This window comes from Sciurus carolinensis, chromosome 7, assembly GCF_902686445.1.
Source record: "Sciurus carolinensis chromosome 7, mSciCar1.2, whole genome shotgun sequence".
Lineage (NCBI taxonomy): Eukaryota > Metazoa > Chordata > Mammalia > Rodentia > Sciuridae > Sciurus > Sciurus carolinensis.
This window is the reverse complement of record NC_062219.1, coordinates 151158355-151181717: the sequence shown is the minus strand read 5'-3', so window position 1 is coordinate 151181717 and position 23363 is coordinate 151158355. Positions and strand designations below refer to the sequence as shown.

The following is a 23363-nucleotide window of genomic DNA, read 5'->3' as shown; positions in this document are numbered from 1 at the left end:
AAAGCAGCACAGTGGCTGCCAGCGGCTGGCCAGAGGCAGGAACCACCGAGCCTGCGTTTGACGGGTGCAGTTTCAGCTTGGGAAGACCAGGCGATGGTGCTCGGCACCAGGCGAGCGTGAGGCCGGTGAATACGCGTTTAGAACAGTGAGCTCTACATCATGTGTACTTTAACCCAACACAGAAGATCAGGGAGCGCCTGCAACTCGTACAAAGGGAGAGGAGGAGCAGGCCGTCATCAGTGACCTTGGGCCGGAGAAAGTTCATCTGAATAATTCCAAGCAAGAAAAATCCTCAAGAGCCAGGTAGTGACCTGCCCTGATGGAGGAGGAGATCTCCCCTCTGCCTCACTCCAGTACAAGAAAACGCAGTGCAGGCACCCACCGCCTGGAAAATTAAAGGGAAAAACGACCCACACGCCACTGAGGCTGGACTCCGCGCCCCCGCAGGGAACCCGGAGCTTCGTGTGTTCATCTGGACCTTCAGCAGAGCAGAACAGGAACGGGACGCAGCAGAGACGACATCACCAGACACCACAATGTCAGACGGGAACTCGGCCATTCATAATCTTTACCGTGGAAGCAGAGCCTGATGAATTCCAGTTAGGCTAATCCCATTAAGATCTAACACTGTTATCTTTTTTAAGTGAAAATATATTTAATTAGGTCACAGGAAGGAAGGGGCAGCCTGGCTCCCCCGCTTCAACACCCATTTCTTGGGTCTCGCAGACACGATGGGAATATGGACAGAGCCATGTGTTCCTGGCACACACATTTCTTCTTTCTCTTTGCCTTCCCTGTAGTCAATTTTTTATTGACATTTTATAGCACCTTGCCACTGCAGAGCTCACAAGGGAAGGGCAGTTCTTCAGGAGTGAAGATGGGTAAAATGTTTTCCATCAGCACCACATCCCTCCTACTGCAGGCCGGAGGACGGCACAGGCGAATCCTGAGGGCCACCCTGCTGCCATAGCGGATCACTAATTTCTTTTGCAACACTAAATAAATGATCATCAGGTAAATGATCATTGCACCTGGAAAATGGTAGGATCACAGATTGTCTACCTCATTATTGAGGAGAAGGCAGCAAGATTCACAGGACCAAGGAAAGTTCTGTCCTGGTATTTTTAGGATGGCAGGTTTCAAAATGCCATTTTTTTTTTAAGTAAGAAAGCACACACACATCAGAAGGTAGCACGATCTCTAATGGTCGAACTCTGGGAATGCCAGAGCCCAGCACGATCCAAGCAGCTCTTGGGGAGTCACTTCTCTAGCTCAGCTGTCCACAGCAAACAGTCTCTACTTGGTGGAGCCCACCCCTGGGCTTTTAGGGCCTCTCCTGATTTAGTATGATCTGGAAGGATAAACAGAAAGCTTCAATCGATTTGAATTATTTTCCTGATTCTTATCAGGTAAGGTAATTTTTATTCATTCTGATTACAGTTTTCACTGGAATTAGAAACAGGTGGTATATGAATATTTGGTATTGCTGGGAGCAAATTTACATATCACCAGAAAACAGAAATTTTCTAATCACATAAATCATAAATTGTAATCACACACAAAAAAACAGCTCTTTCATTTTCTCTTAGAAAGAGTTGTGGAAAGGCCTAGGAATCAGAGCTTCGGGCCCAGCACCCCTCCAACAACCTGCCGTCCAGTGAAGACTCCACAAAACCAGCTGGGAAACCCGTAAATGCAGGTTTCTTATCCTAAAAGGAAACAGCCGACTGACCAATCAGGTTGTAAACGTCTGCTATCAATTAAGAATAAGTAAATTTATGAATTGATTAGATTTTTTTCTCATCTTGGCAAATGAAATCGGGTCTTCATTTCCACCCCATCTGCCCTCAGCAAGGAGAGAAGGGCAAGAAAGAAAATAAGCACTGGCGTCAAAGAAAACACCTCCACCCCATATTTTTTATTGGAAAAATAAATTTTGTTTTCCAGTAAGGTATTTCTTTTTTTTTTTTTTTTTTTTAAATCTGTTTTTCCTCAAGGCTAGAGTTCTATTTGTTTTTCAGTGAGGCACACGAAACCTCCCAAGTGCGACTTAGATTTACATCTGGCCAGTCCTCCAAATGTGACCAACCAAATTCATGCTGTTTGTTTCTAATGAGCGCTGTGATTTTTGGATAGCACATGTGAGGGACAGCAAACCAGCCCCTGCTCGCCAGCTGAGCAGGCAGAGGCGTCTTGGGAAGCCGGGGCCAGCAGATCCCACGAGACAAGTTCTAATCCCGCTGGCCAGAAACTTGGGGGGCAAAGGTGAAAAGCCCTGCCAAGAACATCAGTGGAACTCACTTCCCTTTCCTTTTTCCACAGACTATTTCAACACTCGAGCAACGAAGACTGCTCACTCAACCTTTCCTTTCTTAATTCAGGACCGCAAGGACGGCTCAGGCCCCGTCCACAGTCCTAGAAAAATTAAAAACGCCTCGCACTGTGAAATGCAGTATCAGTCTCCCCGACTTCCTTTCCTGGAGCCGTATCCTCTTTCAGGAAAGAGGAGGACAGCAAGCCAGGGAGCGGTGTCGTTTGCAGGCTACAGAAATGCACACGCTTTCTGCCCAAGACACCTACAGGCACGCCTAGCCAAACTCCTCCCCTAGACACCCACTGGGCAGACAAGTGGCAGAAAGGGTCGCCCCAGAGCAAATCAAACAGCAAACACACAAGCAGCTAGCGAAGGCAGAAAAACTGCCCCAAGTCACGTTGCCAGTGGGTGAAGAAGGAAGACTCTTACTTATTGGAAAAGGGTCGGCCCCCCAAGAGTGCCCGCTCATGGAATATGTTCACATCTCAATATGTTCACATTCCAACTGAACCACAAACCCAAGGCGAGGCCCCACCAGTGGCTCCAAAGTAGGACTGCCATCAACGAGGCTTTAAACCCTAAGGTGTGGAGACCCCCTCCACCCACCCACCCGTCGGATGTAAGCCAGAATCACCTAGGGTCAAGGGAGGGCACCGTGGCTGTCAAAATCCCTCAGGTGACTCCAATGTCCAGCCAGCAGTTGAGAACCACAGCTTTAGAAGTATGTGAGCAAAGAGACGCTAGTTTCCCTACCAAATCCTCCCAGACCCTCCAGACCTCCACCGCGTGGTCAGAACCACCTGGAAGGCGAGCCCCACCCCATCCCAGGATCCCCGAATCAGCCAGCCTGGGTTAGGGTCTAATTTTTCTGGCAGTTCTCCTGGGAGTTCACACTGGGGGGTCTCAGAACCCTGTTTTGAAAACAACTCATCTGGGTACAACTTCTGGCACTGCCAGACACTGGAAATACCAACAGGAACTGGCTTTAGGACCTCTGTAGTTACAACTGGACAACTGAGCACCCTCCGTGTGATACGAAGGACCCACTCTGAACCACTGTTTAAAATGAGAAAACATATTGATTTTTTTTTTTTAAAGAGTGTCCTTACCTTTAAGAAATACACATTGGAAAAACAGTTGAAAACACTGCAGAGAGGACTGACCCGGGCAGGACTCAGCCCCCTCCGAGGTAACCCTCATCCCGAGGTTGGGACTTAACATTCCATGCAGGTTTTATGTCAACACAATGTGTAGGTATGAATGCATAAAGACAAAACCAGAAACAGGACAGAAAAGCAGCATAGATAAGTAAATGCAAAAAAAAAAAAAAAAAAAAAAGTAAATGCACAAAGGAGAACTGGAGGAATCCATCAGGAACACGGGCAGCCCAGGGAAGAGCCAGCCAGGGAATCAGAGCGACCTTCCGTCCGGAAATCCCCATCCATCCACAACGCCTCTTACCTGGATATGCTGGATGTGTTGGATCGTCCACTGTCACTGGGGTGCTAGGAGAGAAAGGAAACCGAGTCAAACAAGGAAGGCTCAAGGGAAGGAGAGCACAGCATGGGGAGCTTGCGGAACACAGGTCTGTCGACTCGGAAACCAGCTCAGGGAGGTTTGTCAAACTCTGCCCTTGACTGTCAGTACACCTGACCATTCTGGAGCAGGGCCAGGGACTGGCTGCAGAGCAACGAGTCCTGGACAAGGCTAGAAGCCTTCAGAGGGGCAGGGGTTCCTGGCCAGCTCTGACACTCCTATTCTAAAGCAGTGCCGGCAAGTCGTGAAGGCTTCTAGGCCCAGACGTCATGATCTGGAAAGTGAAGGGGTTTTATATATTCTCCAGAGTGACTCCACACTTGAGATGTCATCAGAAGAAAAGCCAGCCAGCGTGAGTATGCGTGCTAGACTCAGAGTTAAGTTATAGAACTTATTTCACTTACTCTTTAACACAGTGCTGTAGAGCTAGGAAGGATAGCAACAGAAAGCTCCGGACAAGAGACTGACTGAGGATGTGCCACAGCTTGCCGAGGTCCCAGAACGAGCAGTAGCAGCAACTGAAAACCCCCAGGCAGCTGACTCCAAAGAGGAGGCTGTTCCCACTACCCCATGGGCCGTACGTACCCTGCAGCTGCCATCACAACAAAGCTACGGTGAACTTCAACTCCAGGCCTTGAGAAGAGCTACAAGATCACATCAAGTCAATCCAATTTCTGTGCCTAGCCTTGCCTTATCTTTTTAAAAAATCTGGTCATTTGTGCAAATGTGTTTCATTACAAAATAACTATCCAATAGAATATCCAACAAAATTTGTAACATTCCTACTCTTTTTAATTAAAAGTTTGTATTTTGCTTAAATATTCTCCTATAAATTAAAAAAAAAAACAGTTGATAACAGCAGGTTATGTCTTGATACAAGAAAGGAAGTTGGAAGTTTTGCTATCCTTTAACATTTTTAGAGACTACACTCCAAAGAACTTATTTCTTAAGTACTTGGTTCCAAAAACAAAGTTCTTGGCCATTCATGAAAGATTCAACTATTTCACAGAATAGTTATCTCATTTTTTTTCAGGAGAAATAATTGTGTAAGGATTAGAAATAAACTGCATTGCTATTTGGCCACGGCAGTGAAGCAGCCCCAGTAGCGTCGCATAAAGCAACTCTCTGGGGCTCAAGGTCATCTTTCTCTCCACGTAGGGATGCTCATAATTGGTGAAGCACATTCGTCCAGTGAATCAGGTGGCAAGACAACCTATTCGATAGATCAGTGGTCTGATCTGGGATACAGCTGCTCAGCTCCCGCCAGGCTTCAAATAATTCAGCATCATCAACCTCCCCCATTAAGTACAATTAATGTTAGGAAATGGAGAAAATAAGCTTGAGTAAATAAAATGGCTGACGCACACCAAGCACAGCAGACCCAACCAACCGTGCGCAGGACGGCAGCTTCCCGAGCTCCCACTGACCTCGAGGTGCTAATGAGGGAGTTCTGCTAGGAATGCATGAAAAAGCATCCCACACTTAGCCAGCCCTAACCCCAACCAAACGCGGCTCCCTGTCACAGCAGGAGGCCCTAGCTAATTGGAATGTGCAGAACATGTGTCCCGAAATTGGTTGCGGCAGCACACACCTCGGGAGCACCCTGGACTACACACAATCACACACGCACACACAATCACATTCACATACGGAGGATCGGATTCCTCAGCTTTCTGAGAACCCAGATGAACACAAGAAATGTAGGTTTTATCATTAAACTACACGTGTGTGTGATGAGTTAAATTTTTTTTAAAAACCAGGTGGAGATGGTTTTTACAAGCATAAATCTCCCCCTAAGCCTGGGTAATGACCAGAGGCAGACACAATAAAGATGCCTGGTGAAGAGAGCTCTAATCACATTAGCTTGGAGTTCTACAGGAAGATGGTTGCTCTGTATTTCCCTTTATACGAAGCAACTTCAAAAAAACCCCCCTATTTTCTTAGTACATCTTTATGTAGGGAAGCCGAGTGCCTTTGAAGGCTCACACAAAACAAACAAGAGTCTTTACAAGTCCTCCCTGACCACCCAGGGAGAATCAAATAGTATTTTTTTTCTCCAGCAGGCCACCCCAGGATACCAGGAATAAAAAGCAAAATGAGGAATTCATCTTGTAACAGGATGTGTTTTCCTAGTGTAGTTATTACACTGTGTTAATCTAAATATTATGGTATATTCTTTGCTAGTGAGGCCCACAAAGATCTAATTATTCATTTATCGGAGAGAAGAAATTTTGAAAGAGCAGAAAAATAGGTTAAAATCTAGGAAGTATCCGCGAGGGGGAAGATTAAGGAGCTTTCTTCTTAGAATCCCAAGAACTGAGCAGGGGTTTTCAAAGGTGCTCAGAATGGCAGGAGGGCGGGGCCGGGGCCTCTGTGTTCCCCAGCACGGAAGCCCGGAAGCCCGGTGCAAAGGCTCAGGGGCTTAGGCTGCGGTGGACAACTGGGGAGGGCAGCTTCCGGGGCCTCCGTGGAAGAGCTCAGGAGCAGGAGGGTGGTTAGAATCAAACATCCTGAACCCTGCTCTCTGATCACATCTTGCCCTGCACAAAATCTCCATTTGGGCCAAATAAAGATCAGGACTGGTAGCAGACAACCAGGAGCCTCTTCCACCACACCTGAGCCATCTGCCAGGCCCGGTCCCCACGGCTGCCATGTGGGCCTTGGTGCCATTCCTCGGGGAGAGGGGCACCTCTACCCTCACCACCCAGCAGGCCAATGGCCTGCCATCTCATCTCTCTATCGACTTAGTGTTTACGACAGGGGCTGGGGGTCGATAGACCTCCTCCTGAATTTTAGCTCTGCCACTAAGGAGCCATGCAGCTTTGGGATAGTTACTTAATCTCATTTCCTGCCTCAGTTTCTTTATCTGGTCAGTGGGAATCAGAGTGAACAACACTTCAGGGTCATGAACAGTCAATGAGAATGTTCCTCAACTAAAACAGTTACTGAGTTTCAGCTGGCTCCACTCTGACATAATTGCGCCCCTCCCATCTCTCCCGAGCCTTCCTCAACATCTGCAGACAAAAATCATCTCCCCTTGTGTAAACTCCTAGTACACCTGAGCTGCAGCTGTGTGGTTCCTGGTCACTCTCCACTGGCCATGTGACCATACTGCTATATGTCGGCACACCTACCAGACTGTTCACCTGGGTAGGGACAGGGGATAGGTTTAATGCACGAGTGCTTTCTTTCCAATGTCTTCTAAACAGACCTGCAAGAAGCTCAGGATTCCTGAATTAACAGGAAGGACCCTTTAAATAACCTCAACAAAGTTAGATTTTTTTCCTTAGAAAAAGAAAACAGAGTCCAAGTGAGATGAAGAAAATATACTACCAGTGAGCACCAGGAACTTTTCCAGTGGCAAAACATTGATGGATAGATAGGTGGATGCATCAGTGGGTTATGGGACGGATGCATGGAAGGACAGATGGCTGGACAAAGATATATAGGAGAGACCCACCAGCAGCCAGCTGTCACATCCCCGATCCCCTCAGCAGTTCAGACCCTGGGGGCCAGTGGACAAACCCAACCTGACCTTGCCACTCACACATTCAGTTACTAAAAGTCTTTCAGTGTTACTTCTTTAAAATTGTTTATAAAATCCACACCAAGAAAATCCACCATGCTAAAGGACTGGAATTGGTATTCCTTTTTAACTGAATTTTTTTTGTTTTGGTTTGTTTTTTTGGGTACTAGGGATTGAACCAGGTGCAGTTTACCACTGAGCTACATCCCCAGCTCCCCCTTTTAATTTTGTGAGACGGGACCTCCCTAAGTTGCTCAGAGTCTTGCTAAATTGCTGAGTGTGACTTCAAAATTGCAATCCTCCTGCCTCAGTCACCCAAGTTGCAGGGATTATGGGCATCTGTCATCACGTCCAGCTAGACTGCAGACCTCTTAATGGAATACAGAATTGTATTTCAAATCTTTTAGGAGAAATCAGCTCACCTTTACCTTATCCATGCCCATTCATGCCCATTCATGCCACGGGCTCCACTGGGTGGCAGTTCCACATGCTAATCATGCACTGATTCCCAGGAAGCCCACAGACAGACCATTACTATGGAGAGTTCCCAGGGCAATGTCATCTCTTGCTCTTCTCTGCCTGCGCCTCCATCTGTCCCTGCGTTTACTCAGTGAAGTCCAGCACTGGCATGGAAATCCCCATTGCAGAGATGAGAGGAACTATAGAAAGACAACTGGCAAAGAGCTTGGCGTGACATTTGAAGGTTCTGGACGTAGGAGTCCATTGCCTTCTCTAAGGTTCAGGAAATGTCACAATCCTCTCAGACAGAAGAAAGCTCCAAACTAGGACCTGGAGCATCAGAAGAATTTCCCACAATTCTGGGATTCTGGAATTCCCCTACAGGGCCATGTAGCTGACAGGGAACATTCTGCTATTTGGCTGTACCTTGTTCAAAAATGCCCACCTCTCTCCAAACCTCAGAGAACTTTGAAATGGCCTGAACGTGGAGCTGGGCAGCACACCAGCTAGAAATTGCATGCTGTCAGATGGTGGGGGCAGAGAGGAGCTGCAGAGAGCGGTTCCTAGCACCTGGTGACAGTGCACACGGAGCAGGCGGGCACAGCACTGTGCCGCTCCTGCATCCGGCTACCCACAGCCTGGACACACCAGTGTCTGTCTTGCCTTCAGGAGACACCACCTTCGCATAACTTGCATTCCAGCCTGTTGTTACGATTGTTCTATTTGATCAGAAGTTGTTATTATTAATACTGCACTGTGCCTATTTTGTAAGTTAAACTTGCTCATGGATATGGATGTCCAGGAAAAATACAGGGTTACGGGGTTCAGGATCCACTGGGGTCTTGGAACAGGTCCCATGTGATTGGGGGACCACTGCATTATCCTTTCCCTCAGAAGGTTCCGCACGTTTCACCTGTTTCATGACACTCCATGAGCTTCAAAGAGCAAGTAAGGGGCCCTTGCCCGCACAGGATCCTTCTGAATAGGATGGCAGCTCAAATGTCCCTTCTTTGGAACTCATCTCTGGCCACCCCATCTCAACAGCACTGCAGCAACAGCTCTCTCTCCATGTTCTACTTCATAGCATTGATTGTTGCCTGATCATACACTATGTTTTTTATTATTCCCAGTCTCCCTTGCCGAACATATGCTTCTTTAGGGCAGTGACTCTGCTACATCACCTCTGTGTTCCCAGCACTGAGAACTATATATGACACAAAGTAGGTGGGAGCAATCAATTAGTGAATGATTGACAACCACTGCCCAGGTCAGTGGTCTGTTCCTGCAGACCCTCTATTACCAGGTTCTAAAGACAATGGCTTTTCTTCCCCAGTACAGCCACACAGCTGTCCCGTGGATCCACAGGGGACCGGTTCCAGGTTCCTTACGTAAAATGACATCATATCTGCATAACATCTACACACGTCCTACTGTATACTTTAAATCAGCTCTAGAGACTTGTAATGCTTATTATAATATAAATGTTATATAGAGAGTTGTAGCTGTATTGTTTAGAGGGTGATGAGAAGAAAAACGTCCATACCGTTCAATACTTTCGCAACTCTTATTAATATTTTCTAAGTGTGGTTGGTTGATTTCATGAATGTGGAAGCAGGGACAAGGTGGCCCTCTGGGCTGGGTTTAATGAGACAGCTGCTGGGAACCCGGCCTCTCCTCTGATGCCCACGGTAACTTGGGAACAGACCAGAGGGAAAGGATCATCCCAGCATGATCATGCAGGACAGCTGCCCAGAGGGAATGTCCTGGGTGAGCAGCAGTGTGAAGTCGCTTTAACCATTAAGGAAAGACAGGTTTGAGGGGGACATGTTGATGACGGTCACTGGACAACTTCAGGGGCAAAGGGCACAGCCCAATGCTGGAAAAGAACGGGCCTGGAACTGAAGGATGTCACCTCACCCAGGAGGGTGGCAAGCAGCCACAGGTGACAGTCTCCACCTGTGACTCTGAGGTCCCCAATGCCATCCAGTGTGTGGGACAAAGGTAAAACCTGCCCTAAGAAGCACTGCTCTGGAGATGGACAGCGGTCATGTCATGAGAAGACAGCTCAGAAGTGTGCATGCTGCTCAACATACAGATACAAAGTGCCCACTCAACAAAGCTCTGGGAAGCACGTGACAGAGAGAGGCATCTTTAAAACAAGCATCTCAGTCTGCTTTCTGTTGCTATGACTGAATACCACAGACTGGATAATTTATAAAGAACAGGGGTTTATCTGGTTCATGGTTCTGAAGGCTCCAAGAGTATGGTGTCGGCATTGCTAAGCATCTGGTGAGGGCCTCATACTGCATCCCAACACGGAAGAGGGTGAGACAGCAAGTGTGCCAGCTTAGGTCTCTTCCTCTTCCTATAAAGACCCTATTAGCATCATGTGGATCCCACCTCATGATCTCTCATCCTAATTACCTCCACAAGACTTCACCTCCAAATACCCAAAATATACCAATTTGGGGATTAATTTCTAACACATGAACTTTGGAGGAACATATTCAAACAATAGCAATAAAGACATTGAAAAATCCAATTTTTGCAAGCAAAATCTTTTTTAAAACCATAACAAAGTATATCTTTTCTTTCTTCAGTTAGAAGCCATACTTTCTACACAAACCAGAATTAGGTTAACCATTGACTCAGCAACAAAAGACTTTTCAGTCCTTAATTAAGTTTTCAAAGATACATTTGTGCAGAGTAGAATTTTCGTTCAGTTGCAAAGAACCATCTGAGTTAAGAAGTCTTTTACTTTTCTTGCAACTTCAAGGATGATTCGACGATATCACTGATGCGTCCGGGAATCCACGCTCCATCCTTCCCCCCCAACTGAGACATCTTCCCAGCAAAAAAAAAGGCTTTAATATAGTAAAAGCCATACTCATAAGGTACAACACTGCTAAAGGTCATATTCATTCTTTAGACAGGATGTTCTCTGTCTCTGATGCTGCTTTATCCATGTGAAAATATGCCAAAACGCACATTAGAAACTACTTCCTGTAGCCTGCCCACTCAAGTCTCAACTTGGCTCCTAATGAAAATGGGAAGTACTTCCACTTTCCCTGAATGGCTTCCAGCTACAGGAAGGAAAAGGATGAGACCTTCACAGTCTGGAAGAGCAAGGGGCGCTGAATCAGTATTGGGGAAGGAAGGGGAGGGGAGGCAGTGGGGAGCCAGGGGGAGGGGCTGAACAGACCTTGGGCAGACGGACAGGCGCAAGAATCCAGCCCCCAAGAACGCACCCTCTGCACACGCGGCCTCAGACACCTTCAGCCGGTGACTGTGTTTCCTAGCAGAGGGCCAGGACACCGCAGAAAAGTGGAGCTATTTTTTTTCCTTTCTCTTAAAGAGTAACAGTAGCATTTGCCAAAACGTGTCCTTGACCCACGGGTCTATCCTTCCCCTCCCCAGCTCTCCTCCTATCTATCATGGAAAACACACCCGCTGCTCCCGGCTCTTCCAGGCTCCATCCTTCATCCACCAAAGCAACAAAGACATTTATGAGGCTTGTCAACATGTGGCCCTCTGCTCGCCGACGCAGGGACGGGAGTTCACAGACTCTGGGCCCCGTCTTTGAGAAGCCTCCCAAAGAGATTATTGTTTGGTTTTATAAATTTGACCACCAGAAAAACTCAGAGTGCATGCCCTATTAACAGCAGGTCCCTGGCTTTGGGGACAAAGCGCAGCACATGTTATAAGCTCCTATAAATCAAAGAGACCTCTCAGGCCTCCTCTGCTGGTGGGCAAGGCAGAGATTTCTCCACCGTGAAACCAGCCTTCCCCTTCCTCCTCAGTGACTGGGAGCTGTTCTTGTGGGAAGCCATGTTGGAGTGGCCTCATTTAGGACACTGCCAAGCAGAGCTCGATAAACACCCGAACCGTGTCACTGACACACATTAAGTAATGACATTCCAGGGCTGCATACACATGGCTTCATCCAGGGGAATGTTAGGTATGAAAGACAACTGAGACACAGAAATGGGTGTGATGATTTTTGCTTTTCAAGAGCAGGTGAGGGGGTCATCTTTCAGTAAATGAATACATAAAAAGTTAATTTTTCCTTAAGACACGTCTCTTCATGTTTTGAAATACAATAAGCTCTGAATTATGGTAGCCCAGAAAATAAAAATACCTGGGATTTTCTTGTAGGGAAGTTCAAATGGTAGAAGAGCATTTGAAATTTTCAGTCTTCCTGAAGATCAGAAGGACTTTCAGAATAATGCATTTTTTCCCCTCAACAAAGGGCATCTGCAAGGCTTAATCTGCTGAAAAGAATCATTCTGACAGTCTTAATGTATTCTTTTCAGGAAAGCCCTGTTCAGAGAATTCCATAGGAAGAAAAAAAAAAAAAAAAAAAAAAAAAAGCTGTACCCCAGGACAGCACCAATCTAAAACCATTATAGCCCTTTATAAATAGAAGAGGCCAAAGTGTTTTCAATATATTCCAGATATTAGATCAAGCTAGGAAATAGGAGTGATAATCCTGAATATTATTTATTTTTCACATTCCCTTGGTGGACTGATATTAAAACAAATTCTTGAACGTTTTGCCAGTCTTTCAAAGAACATCTCCCAAGAAAGAAAGCCACTTCCAGAATTCTGCTGTAAGACAAAAACATCCCTAAGGTAGGAAATACTAAACTGCATACACACTGTAACGGAGAACAGCAATCTCAATAATAAGAATAATTACAGTACAGTATTAAAACAAGCCCGCCTTCATGAGGGGTCAGAATGCTTTGTAAACATCTTCTCAAGCAGGGATAACACTGCTAGAGAATTAGGAAATGAGGAATGTTAACGGCTCTTCTCAGGCCACTGGTCAGTTTCAGTGAGAGACCAAGGTGTAAATTCTTGATTCTGGTCTGCTGGTTTAACAGACTGACCACTTAACTCTCCATTAATAATTGAGAGAATTCTATTTCGGGGCCATTATTGAGGAAACCCATATTAGTTCTTCCGATAAATTCTGGCTTGCATTTTCCTTCTGTTTTCCAGGAGAACAAAGGTCCCGGCGTGGTCTCCCTGCCTGGAATCTCTCCCTGCTACGTGCTGCTGGCACAAGACAGAGGCAGAGCTTCCTCGGACAGGCTTCCCGGTGCCCTTCTCCCGGACAGGAAGCAAGGCGGTCCCCGAGCCCAGGGAACACTCAAAGTCCTCTGTCACGGGCCCCGGGCTTTCCTCCCCCTGCCCAGGTCCTGAGGACACAGCTCCCTCGCCATTTTGTTCACAATGGTCACCGCCTCCTGCTGGAAAGCCTCCGATCTCTGCTCGCCTGCATTCCCTGAACACAGACTCAGCCACCAAGGTGCCTGGAGTTGGAAAGAACCCTGGCGCCTCCTTGGTCCGACCCTGCCACCCCAGCTGGCCGCCCAGATGTCCACCTTCTCTCTAGTGACTTCGCGGAAGCAAGACTCACTTCTGTAAAAAGCAGCACTCTGTTGAGCACTGTAATGGTCAGAAAGCTCTGTTGGAGCTGGATTCTTATATGGTCACTCAATGGGCCCAATTCTGTATCTTAGGCTGGTCCATAACGAATTTTTTCTGTTTTAAAAAAACATGTCTTTTCAAGGTTTAAAAGCATTTGTCACCTGTCCTTAATCTTCTCTTGTGCAAGCTCACACACCAAGACCTCTCAACGACTCCTCCTGGGACCTGGCTTTTAGACCCCTTGCCTTCCACGTAAAATCTCCGAGTGCTACCTAATTATTATTCATATCATGCACACAGAGAAAATAATGATATTTATATAGCCTATCGGGGAAATAGACTGGAGTTTGGGGCAGGGCTGAGCAACCTGGGGACTCCATACCCAAGACCCAGCCTAGGGTGGCAGGGATGGATCTGCACCCCTGTAAGTTATGCACAGTGCCTGAATGAGAAGCTCCCCACAAATGTTCTTGGTTACTCTCTTCAAACCTGCAACCCAAGAGCACACACATTCTGCAAGGACCATCTCCAATCCCATTTATTCCATCAATTCTTCCCATACAACTAAAGCCTACCTTCGTTTTTCTTCTTCCTGACAACAAAGCACATAATATCTGCTTGAGCAGAATTTGACATCTGACATCATGACATTTTAGCATAGACATTTCAGATTTTCTTCAAGAGTGTCTTCATTTATGTGTATCTGACTGACTTTCCATAAAGGACTGCAACTCTACGGGAGCCTATGTTTTCTTTATTATTGTCATTATTCTTAAAAGAACACGGTGAGGCTGAACACACAGTAGGGCCTCCGGAAGACACTGCTGAATGGAGTTCTGCGACCTTTATGCAGAAAAGGCTTGGCAGATGGGCCATGGCCCAGTTTAAGCTGCAACCTCACCTGAAGGGGAAGTTTATCGCTGTGTTTATTCACACTGAGTCTAAACAATGCCACCCACTTTCAGACTGGAAAAATCTAATACAAATAAACTCTGAGACAGAGTCCACTGGAAAGGAGGGTCCTGGGACGCCCTCCCCTATGGGGTTACTAGGACCAGACCCTCCGTCACTCAAGTTATAAACACTATTAAATGATGTTGCACAGTTTTATTTAAAGCAATGTTTGCATTCCCATTAGACTTTAGCCTTTCACAAATTTCCCACCAGAATATGGTAAGAGTGGAGAGTTTTTTTTTTATTTCAGCATTATTTCAAGTATGAGACTCAAGCTGCCTTCCTGAAAACAGGCGCTAGCTGTAATTCAGCCTCAGAGGAAGGTCAAGACTCTTGGATGCCCCTAACCCTCTTCTGGGGTTGAACTGCCTGGGAATTCGGTGAATTTACATATTCTCCCTTGACCATGAGCTGTCACAGGGCGCTAGCCAAACTCCTGTCTCACTCCCCTGAATTCAAGCTGATTTATCTCTGCACACTCAGCTCAGAGTTCACCTCAGCGCCTTACGGGGACAACCCTCCTACAGAAAAAGCAGCAGACCCCTCCTCTGCTGGAGGTGTGCCCTTCCTCTTTCTCCCCCTCTCCCTCCTTTCCCCGTGCAAGTCTGTACATTTGAAACTCCATAGGCTGAGGGAAAGTCCGCACGGGTCCCTCTGGCCCCAGTCCATTTCTAAGTGCATGATGGGAACTTGGACACAGATCCTGGAAGAGTGACATATGAGGAGAGAAGAGGAAGCTTGACACAGGCAGAGAACGCGATCCCTGGGAGGGGAGAGCTACAAACAAGCAGGGAGATATTCAGGCAGGGTGCATCCTGCAAACTCCACTGATGAATGTTACCACTGAAAAGAAAGCTGGGCAGCTCTGTGACGTTTGAAAGTGGAGCGGGTTAATGTGAACTCAGAAGTCACGTGGAGAACCGAGGCCCAGTGGCAGAGGGCAGGCCAAGGACGTCAGACTGTCTCCATTTACCTTAACCAAGAGCTAGGCTCTGCCTACCGGTCTGTGCCCACTAGCCGGGGCACACAGGGGTCAGGAGGAACGTGGTAAGGGAAAAACACTCATTCACCAAGTGATTCCATCGCAAAACAGCCCAAGTCCACCCAAGTCCTCCCTCCCCACCTCTGTGACTCCCAAAGAGAAAAGAGCGATAATTCTGGGGAGTCCCCCAAACAAGGACACAGCAGGCCTGGGGCAAAGCAGATCTTCAGGAGAAAAATAAATCCCAACTCTATTTCTCTCCCTGAAACCAGCACTTCCACATAGATTTATTCTGTTCATCAGGAGCCAACAGCATCGCGAAGCACCCCTGAGCCACAAGTCGGGCCCATACCCCGAGATCCATTCATTTTAACCCTATGGCCACGCCTTGAACAGTCTGAAGGGCAGATGGCATGAGGACAAGAAAAACTATGTAACTCACATTAAAATAAAGAAGCAATGGTAAAGGAAATAAAACCTCCACTCTGGAAGTCTATGAATATGCACTTGTAAAGATGAACAAGGTTGGGGTGCAGCTCATGGGTACAGCATTGGCCTCACATGCAGGAGGCCCTGGGTCTGACTCTTAGTACTGCAGAAATCAGTCAATAAATACAAATAAATCAAATAAATGATGGGAAAGAACTGAAAATGTCATCAGCTTAAAACACAGTAATGTGCTGGGCACTAAGTAGGTGCTTCATAAATTATCATTGAACAAACGACTGAGTTCCTAAGCACACCAGAATGAACTAAATAAAAGCAATAAATTGAAGGTGGGCTTTTTCTGCATAAGAAATGTAGGAAAGAAATCAAAATGGGATTGCTGCATCAATCGCCCACAAACCCAAGAGGGGAAGAAATGAGTTTAAAACAAATCAAAACATGATGATTTGCAATATGTGTGCCATTTCTCTTGAATTAACCCAGCCTGCAACGAGCTGCGTCTTCCCTATGAGATGAGCCCGGCTCAGAAAGACAAAGGGCCATAGTGGGAACTGGGCCAAAATCGGGTGAAGCCTCACAATGACAGGGAGCTCTCCTGCAGGTGGGTGTACGGGCCCGAGGGCGGCAGCAGCAGATCTGCCAGCCACCCTGCCTCAGTCTACCATGCTGTCCACGAGAGTGGCTCCAATGTACCTAATCCTCCGATTTCCTCTTCTCCCACCATGATCAGAACTAGCTCCGCTCCCTGTCCTTCCACAGTGTATAGGGGCTGACCATTACCTCGGGGCACAGTGTAAAACTCTCCATTCTCTTCAGGAGGCTTCCTATCTCACAAGTTTATCTTAGTGCCGATATTCTACGTTTCCAAAATAAGCCCATCTATTTTAAATTACTTAGCTACAAATCCATGGAAACACCTGAGTTCAGGTAAGTATGTCACAGGTTTCTCAAGTTCCTCTAACTCAAGAGAAATTAAACTCTTATCTTTCTACTGACCCACTGTCCTTCCCTTTTAAAGAATGGGAGTCACGCCATAAAAGCCAGGTGGACTCAAAGCAAAGGATCAGGCTTCCCCAGAAAGCCTTGAACAAAAAGTGTCCTCTCCATTAAGTAATTCCCGAGCTAAGAGGAAGTCTGCATCTCTGGGAGGTTTTATTCCTTAGATTACAAAAGGGACTGGCTTTTTGAAAACTCCTGAATGGATAATACACACTACATTTCCTTCTTGGCAACTTGATTTTCCAATAAATCCATTTTATTACAACAGCTCTCACTCAGCTTGGAGACAAAAATACATATTATTCTCATTGCACAAAAAATAATCTTCCAGTTACTTTTACATAATGATGTTTATATAAAGTTGAACAGATAAATTTGAAATTTTTCATCCATAAAGGTATGATTTTTAAGGACAGAATCACTATACAATCATGCACCACATGACAGCTTCCGGTCCAGGCCAGACCATGCACACAATAGTGGCTACACCGTGTGGCCCTGGGTGTAGCAGGCTACAGACCTGGCTGTGCACAACTACACTCTATGATGTGCACGTGACAAAATCACCTAAGGATGCACTGCTCACAGCCCATCCCGTCATTAAGCAACATTCGACTGTATGTAGGCAGGCCTAGAGGTCAAGGTCATTGGATGCGAAGAAAATAAGGGCTGAGTTCTTGGAAATGAGGACCACATCTCATGACAAACTTAAGGAAGAGTAGTTCTGGTCTACTCACCATAATACTTCTTAAATAAAAGACACCCAGGTGGGCCCAGTGTTCCTCTGGGACACCACTGCATAAGCAGGGTGCTCTGAGATGCAAGTGGCTGGAAGTGGTCCCTTGGCTACAGAGAGCACTTGGTGGCCAGAGACGCAGGGGACAGAAGGCCTCAGACCACATTTCCTCCATGGGACATCCATAAGGGTGAAGTCAAGCCCAAGCTGCAACAGCCTTCAGGACAGCCACTAGAAAGCCTCCCCGTCACCATTTCTGACCCCATGAAGAATGTGCCTGTCCTTTATGTGACGTTAGCTTCAGATTTTCTATTTGAAAAATGTCACCTGTTATATCTCATTTGCATATCCAAGACCCCTTTATAAGCTTGTGGAATTCTTTAAATCAAATATTAGATGCCTTTTCTAAGTATCATTTAATTATAAGAACTGACCAGTTTTGCAGCTTTTATTTATTCATTTATTTATTTGGTCCTGGGGATTGAACCTGAGGCTCTTTAACACTGAGCCACATCCCCAGCCCTTTTTATTTATTTTTTTATTTTTAGACAGGGATCTTGCTAAGTTGCTGAGGCTGGCCTTGAACTTGCAATCCTCCTGCCTCAGCCTCCCCAAAAGCCGCTGCTGGGATTACAGGCGTACACCTCCATGCCAGGCTTCATCTTGCTACACTTTTTAAAGGAAACGCCTTAAAGGAATGATGATCCATCCACTGTGTTCCACCAAATACTATGCCCAAGAGTGAGAAGTGCCAGATGATCACAGAACACGGACATGTGGGATCAGGCAAGCAGCACCATAGTACAGCACCCAGCACATGGGACCATTGTAGTTGGATAAGTCACATGTCTACGCAAGACAGAAAGGACGTGTAGAAGGACCCAGATGACAATCTGCTGCTGGTGACGTCCGAGAGAAGCGAGGGGCGCATCGCACCAACCCCTTATCAGCCAAGCAAACACAAGCCACCAACAGAACTAAAAAACCTGGTCCCGTTTGTTTCCAGAGATGCCTCCTGTCCACACTGGAGCCCACGCTCTCTGGAGCAGCCTTAGCTGGTCAGCAGGCGCGGAGCACAGGGAGAGCCAACCACTGAAGGAATCATGAGTGAGCAGCAAACTCTGTGAACACGCGTTCATAAACGGAGTAATGGTTTGTGTGCCACCCAGCTGAACTTTGGGATCTGGCTATAGTAAAAGAAATAGTCTATGGCTACAAACCACACCACCACCCTTCGGAAGCAAGTTCAACCTGCTTTACAGGTGTGAGTCCATTTCCTGAAAACTTGGTAAAAGAATCTCCCCCATTTTTAACTTTCCTACTGATTAAAAACATAAAAATATCAGAGATTTTTCTTTTGGGTTCCCTGCCTCCCTCCACGTGTATACTCTAATTCGTGAGCAAGGTTCCCATGTAAAATTTTCAAGACTCATGCATTTATTCTGACTAGCCTATTCAGGAGAGAACCAACCAGAATTTAGGCATTTCTTTCTAGGGATTTAAAATAGTCTGGGCCCCCAAGCCCAGAGGAATGCAAACAGTTTCGTGACATTTCTACGGCAGACCCAGAAGCTATTCTGAGGACACAAAGAAAATAAATAACCTGTGAACCGGTTGCTCCGGCTGGGGTCAGAGGGCAGCGGACAACTCAGTTCTGATGTCATCCATCACAACTCGCAGCACCTCTAACAAGAGAAAACGTCCCGCAAGTAGAACAGAGCTTCCCTTCAACAAAGGTACTGGCCGTGAACAAATAAAATATTTACAGGGACTAAAAAATGCATATTTGCTCCTATTTTTGTTCTCTTAGTAGACAACAATTTGGAGACACTTGTTCTTCATTATCAGAACAATATCCGCCCATCTTTACAGCTAAAACGCAACCCTTTGCCAATATTCAGTGAGTAAATTATGCTGGATCACTTCACACCAGAATTCTGCCAACACTGGTTGATCATTTCTTCCCTATTCTCTTTCACTAAAAATATATAATTTTGCTGAGTGCAGTGGCGCATGCCTGTAATCCCAGGGACCAGGAAGGCTGAGGCAAGAGAATCAAGTTCCGGGTCAGCCTCATCAACTTAGCAAGGCTCTGTCTCAAAATAAAAAGGGTGTGGAGTGGAGCGCCCCTGGTTTGAATCCCCAGCACTGCCAAAATTAAGAACAAAATTTCACTCAGAAAAAAATCTTTGTCCATCTGCTGACCCAGGTTCTGGAAGGTGATTCATTTTGGAACAAGCCCTTTCTGTACTACGCCACACTCTGCCAGAATCCATAGCCGGGGTGCTGCTAGCTACTCCGATCCCTACACATCTTGGGAAGATGAGCTCCATCACACGCCCCTCACCCCGAGCACCTTTGTGAGGAACTCCTGCGACCATCTAGTACCTCAGCAACGAACCCTGAACCTGGTCATCCATAACGTCCCTGCCTCAAATATCCAGCAACTGTCCCCCCATCCCAGTGGAAGCTCCGCCATTCCCAGTACAACTCTGCTTGCTATTTTTCCTCCATGCCACATACCAGACCCTTAGCCCAAATTTCTAGAATGCACCAGGGAATAAAACAAATGAATGACTGCACACCACACCATTGGAAATGAGCTTTGGAACTCACCACCCCCGGGCTGGGTGACTTTTCCAAAGACCCTGTGAATTATCCAGCTCATTAAAATGAGCGACGAGTGCAGCATTAAAACAGCAACACAGAAGTGTACTTAGAGGCTGCACCGTAATATGGTCTATTTAGAAATACCACAGTAGAATATCCTCTCTAGTAATGCTAATATCATAAAACAGGTTCTGTTTTGTTAAGGGTAGAGTCCCAGAGTTGGAAATAAGAGGGCCCAAGGAGACAGGGAGCGGCTCTGGTTTACCTTGGCTTTAGCGGGGCTACTGTATTCCAAAGCATCCCAACAGATGACTGCTAGATGTTTCCAGGTGCACTTCCATGTCTACCCCCTCGGTCCTGCACTGACTGGCTGGAGTCGGGGTGGCCAGAGCCCTGGGAAGAGCTGGAAGGACTCCCTGGGCCTGTCATCTTTGGCCACCAGCAACCTGATCCATTTACTCTTGCAAGTGTCCCTTGCAAACATTTCACATGTGCCAAAATGTGGAAAAGCATGAGAAGTAGCCAAAACAACTCTTCTACTTTGCAGCTGGGTCAGTGAGCACCAGTGCCCTCCTCCCCAGACACAGATGGCCCAAGTCATGAAAGCCTGCTGCAATATAAACCCAAAAAAAAATCAACCAACAGAGACACTCCGAGAGAGAGAGAGAGTGAGAGCCGAAGGGCTTAAAACTGGGGAGTATCTGCACGCCCTGTTTATTTATTGTGGGGAAAATAAGTATTATTATAGCTGATCTCAGAGTTGATCTTGGGGAGGGAGCTGACATTATTTAGGAAAATATCTTTATGAGCCACTTGAGGGCAAGGGGAGGCAGGAGAGAAAGGAAACAAACCGCACTGCAAAATGGTGTGGAAATTCGAGAACAAGGGAGTGAGAGGGAGAGATGAAGAGGAGAGAGGAAAAAAAACAGGCAATTTGCAAAGCCACGTCTATGAGAAAAAAGGGTCCACAAGACCAAGGCATAGGGACATTCAGCCTGCGGCTGTACGTCAGCAGTCTCGCTGCGATCTGAACACCCTCGGGCCCACCAAGCCTCTGCAAAATTGCTGTCCTTGTGTGAGTTGGTTTTTTCCTGTGAAAACCATGAGAAGGAGACTAAGGTTTGCATGTGCACAGAGCCGAGGCCAACTAGGAAGGCTGAGATGGTAGGAGGCGACAGGTTCCACAGGAGAAGGAAGCAAGGCAAGAAGCGGCCAGAAGACCCCCGGACAGTCCATGACCTCTTGACGCGGGTGTGGAGGAGTGGGCTTCAGCCTTCCAAAATCTATGAGAGGAAGACATGAGAAAGCCGTCTACACTTCAAGAAGGTCATCAGCTCCATCCTGGTGTGCATAGCGTGAGACACAGAGGTCATGAATGTCCTGTGTGCAAGACACACGTCCCGCGGCGGACGTGGGTGGCACAACGTGAAGGTGAGGCTTGGTTTCACTCCACACAACCTTTTAAGTAGCCTCCCTTAGATTCTCAAATTGAAACCCCCCAAAGGTCAAATGTGGCTTTTATGCGTCTGTTATAAAGACGAGCATCACCCAGACTCCAGCCCAGACCTTGCAATTTTATTTAAAAAAAGAAACAACAGGGACCAGGGATGTCACATACTGGAAGAGGACCTACTTGGCATGCCAGAGGCCTAGGTCCAATCCCCAGCACCAAAAAAAGAAAAAAGATGGGGTTTGCCTATCTACTGCCACAGTCACAAAGGTGCACACACTCTGTTGGTAGAGATGCAACATTTTCATGAAATCACCCAATTGATGACAGAAGCTCTCAAACATACAAAGATCATGCATGGATATGAACTTGTCAAGGAATTACACAGTCACGATTAGCGTCCTGCACACTCTGAGATGCGTGCCCCATCCTCAGAGCTGCATCCACGTCCCCTCCGTATCAGCTGTGGCCTTGTGCTGAATGGGGGACACATGGAGGAAGTTGGAACGAGGACAGAGCCATGGTTTCCCGCCTGGTACGTGGTCCCAGGCTGCTGCTGCCTCACAACCAAGGCTGTGTTCTCGAACATCTGGAGGAGCGGAGCTGTCCACAGACGCAGGGTCTTCAACCTGCTCTCCATCATTTAGGCGGGTCTGGTCCCAACCATCCAGGGTTTAAAACCATGTGCAAATCAATGAGGGCACTTGCCACAACCACCGTGTTTGTGTAAAAGGAGACTTTTTAGACTCAAGGTAGCTATTGTCTCATACTTGTATTTTTAAAGACTTTGTTAAATCAATCAATTATCTGATCTCACTAAATTCAATCAGAGTTGATGGTGTCAAAAATGAGCAATGAAAGAGTTAAAATCAGTACTTCTGTCCTTAATTATGTTTAAATGAATTTTAGCATGTAGACTTACGGCACTCACAGAGTTATGGAATAATCCACTGTTCTAAGAACTCCTATTTCTTAGCTGACGCAGTAGCTTATAATTGTATTTTCATGGTGTTTAGTAAAAACATTCAGCTTGTTAAAAAATAAAAAGACCCATAATATGAAACTTACTATTAAAGAAATCTACTAAGATCTATTTGGAACACATTTTTCCTTTCTGGGGGAAAAAAAAAAAAAAATCACCCACACATTTGGATAACACAATGACAATTTTTAAAACACTGATACATTTGAAAACTTCCCCAAAGGAAAAAAGTCCAGTCTTTGTGGTAACATGTTCTTTCTCAGAGAAATATATCACAGCTATATCACGGGATATATTGATTCCATGAATTTTCAATTTTAAAAAAAAAGGTGTCTCATAAACCCCGTATTATACTAAATCTGGACCTTGCATTCAGACAAATGGAAGCCATCTTGAAAAGTAAAAGAAATCAATCACCTTTCTGGAAAAAAGAAAAGAATCATAGAATACGCAGACACTGAAAACAATAGCTATGAGCAGGAAAAGCGACAAGACATATAGCAGCTCATTAAAAATCCAGAGAATATTGGAAAAGGCAAATTTAATTTGCCCACCTTCACCAAACAGGCTGAAGGATATTTAACAAATGACAACTTGCAAACCGTGTTCTATGAAATTAAAAAAATCCTTCCACGGTCTGTTTCTTAACCCAGGCGGGAGGTGGAATGAACCCACCCACCCACCCTTGGTCTTGACCCACATTAAAGGAGCTAGAACCACAGGAAGCAAATGGCTGGTCAATGAGGCATCATCTGCTCGAAGCAGCAGAGCCGAGTCGCCAACACGCCGCGAGGTGGTGAGGCGCGCTGCCTCGTGCGCCACCCTGCCACGTTCCCCAAGGTTCGGAGCTGTCCGCACGGTCCTGCGGCCATCACACAACCACAGATATGAAGAATCACCGAAGACTTTAGAAGTTCCTCTGGTCCAGTCCT

At 46.4% G+C, this 23363-nt stretch overlaps 1 long non-coding RNA gene across 1 annotated transcript in view; it reads right to left on the bottom strand.

Moving 5' to 3' along the window:
• LOC124988662 (uncharacterized) overlaps positions 1-23363 on the bottom strand; it is a 291874-nt gene that overhangs the window by 200739 nt on the left and 67772 nt on the right. Inside the window, exon 3 of the long non-coding RNA XR_007109465.1 lies at positions 3776-3819. This is a non-coding gene — a long non-coding RNA (uncharacterized LOC124988662). The remainder of the gene's footprint in view (positions 1-3775; positions 3820-23363) is intronic.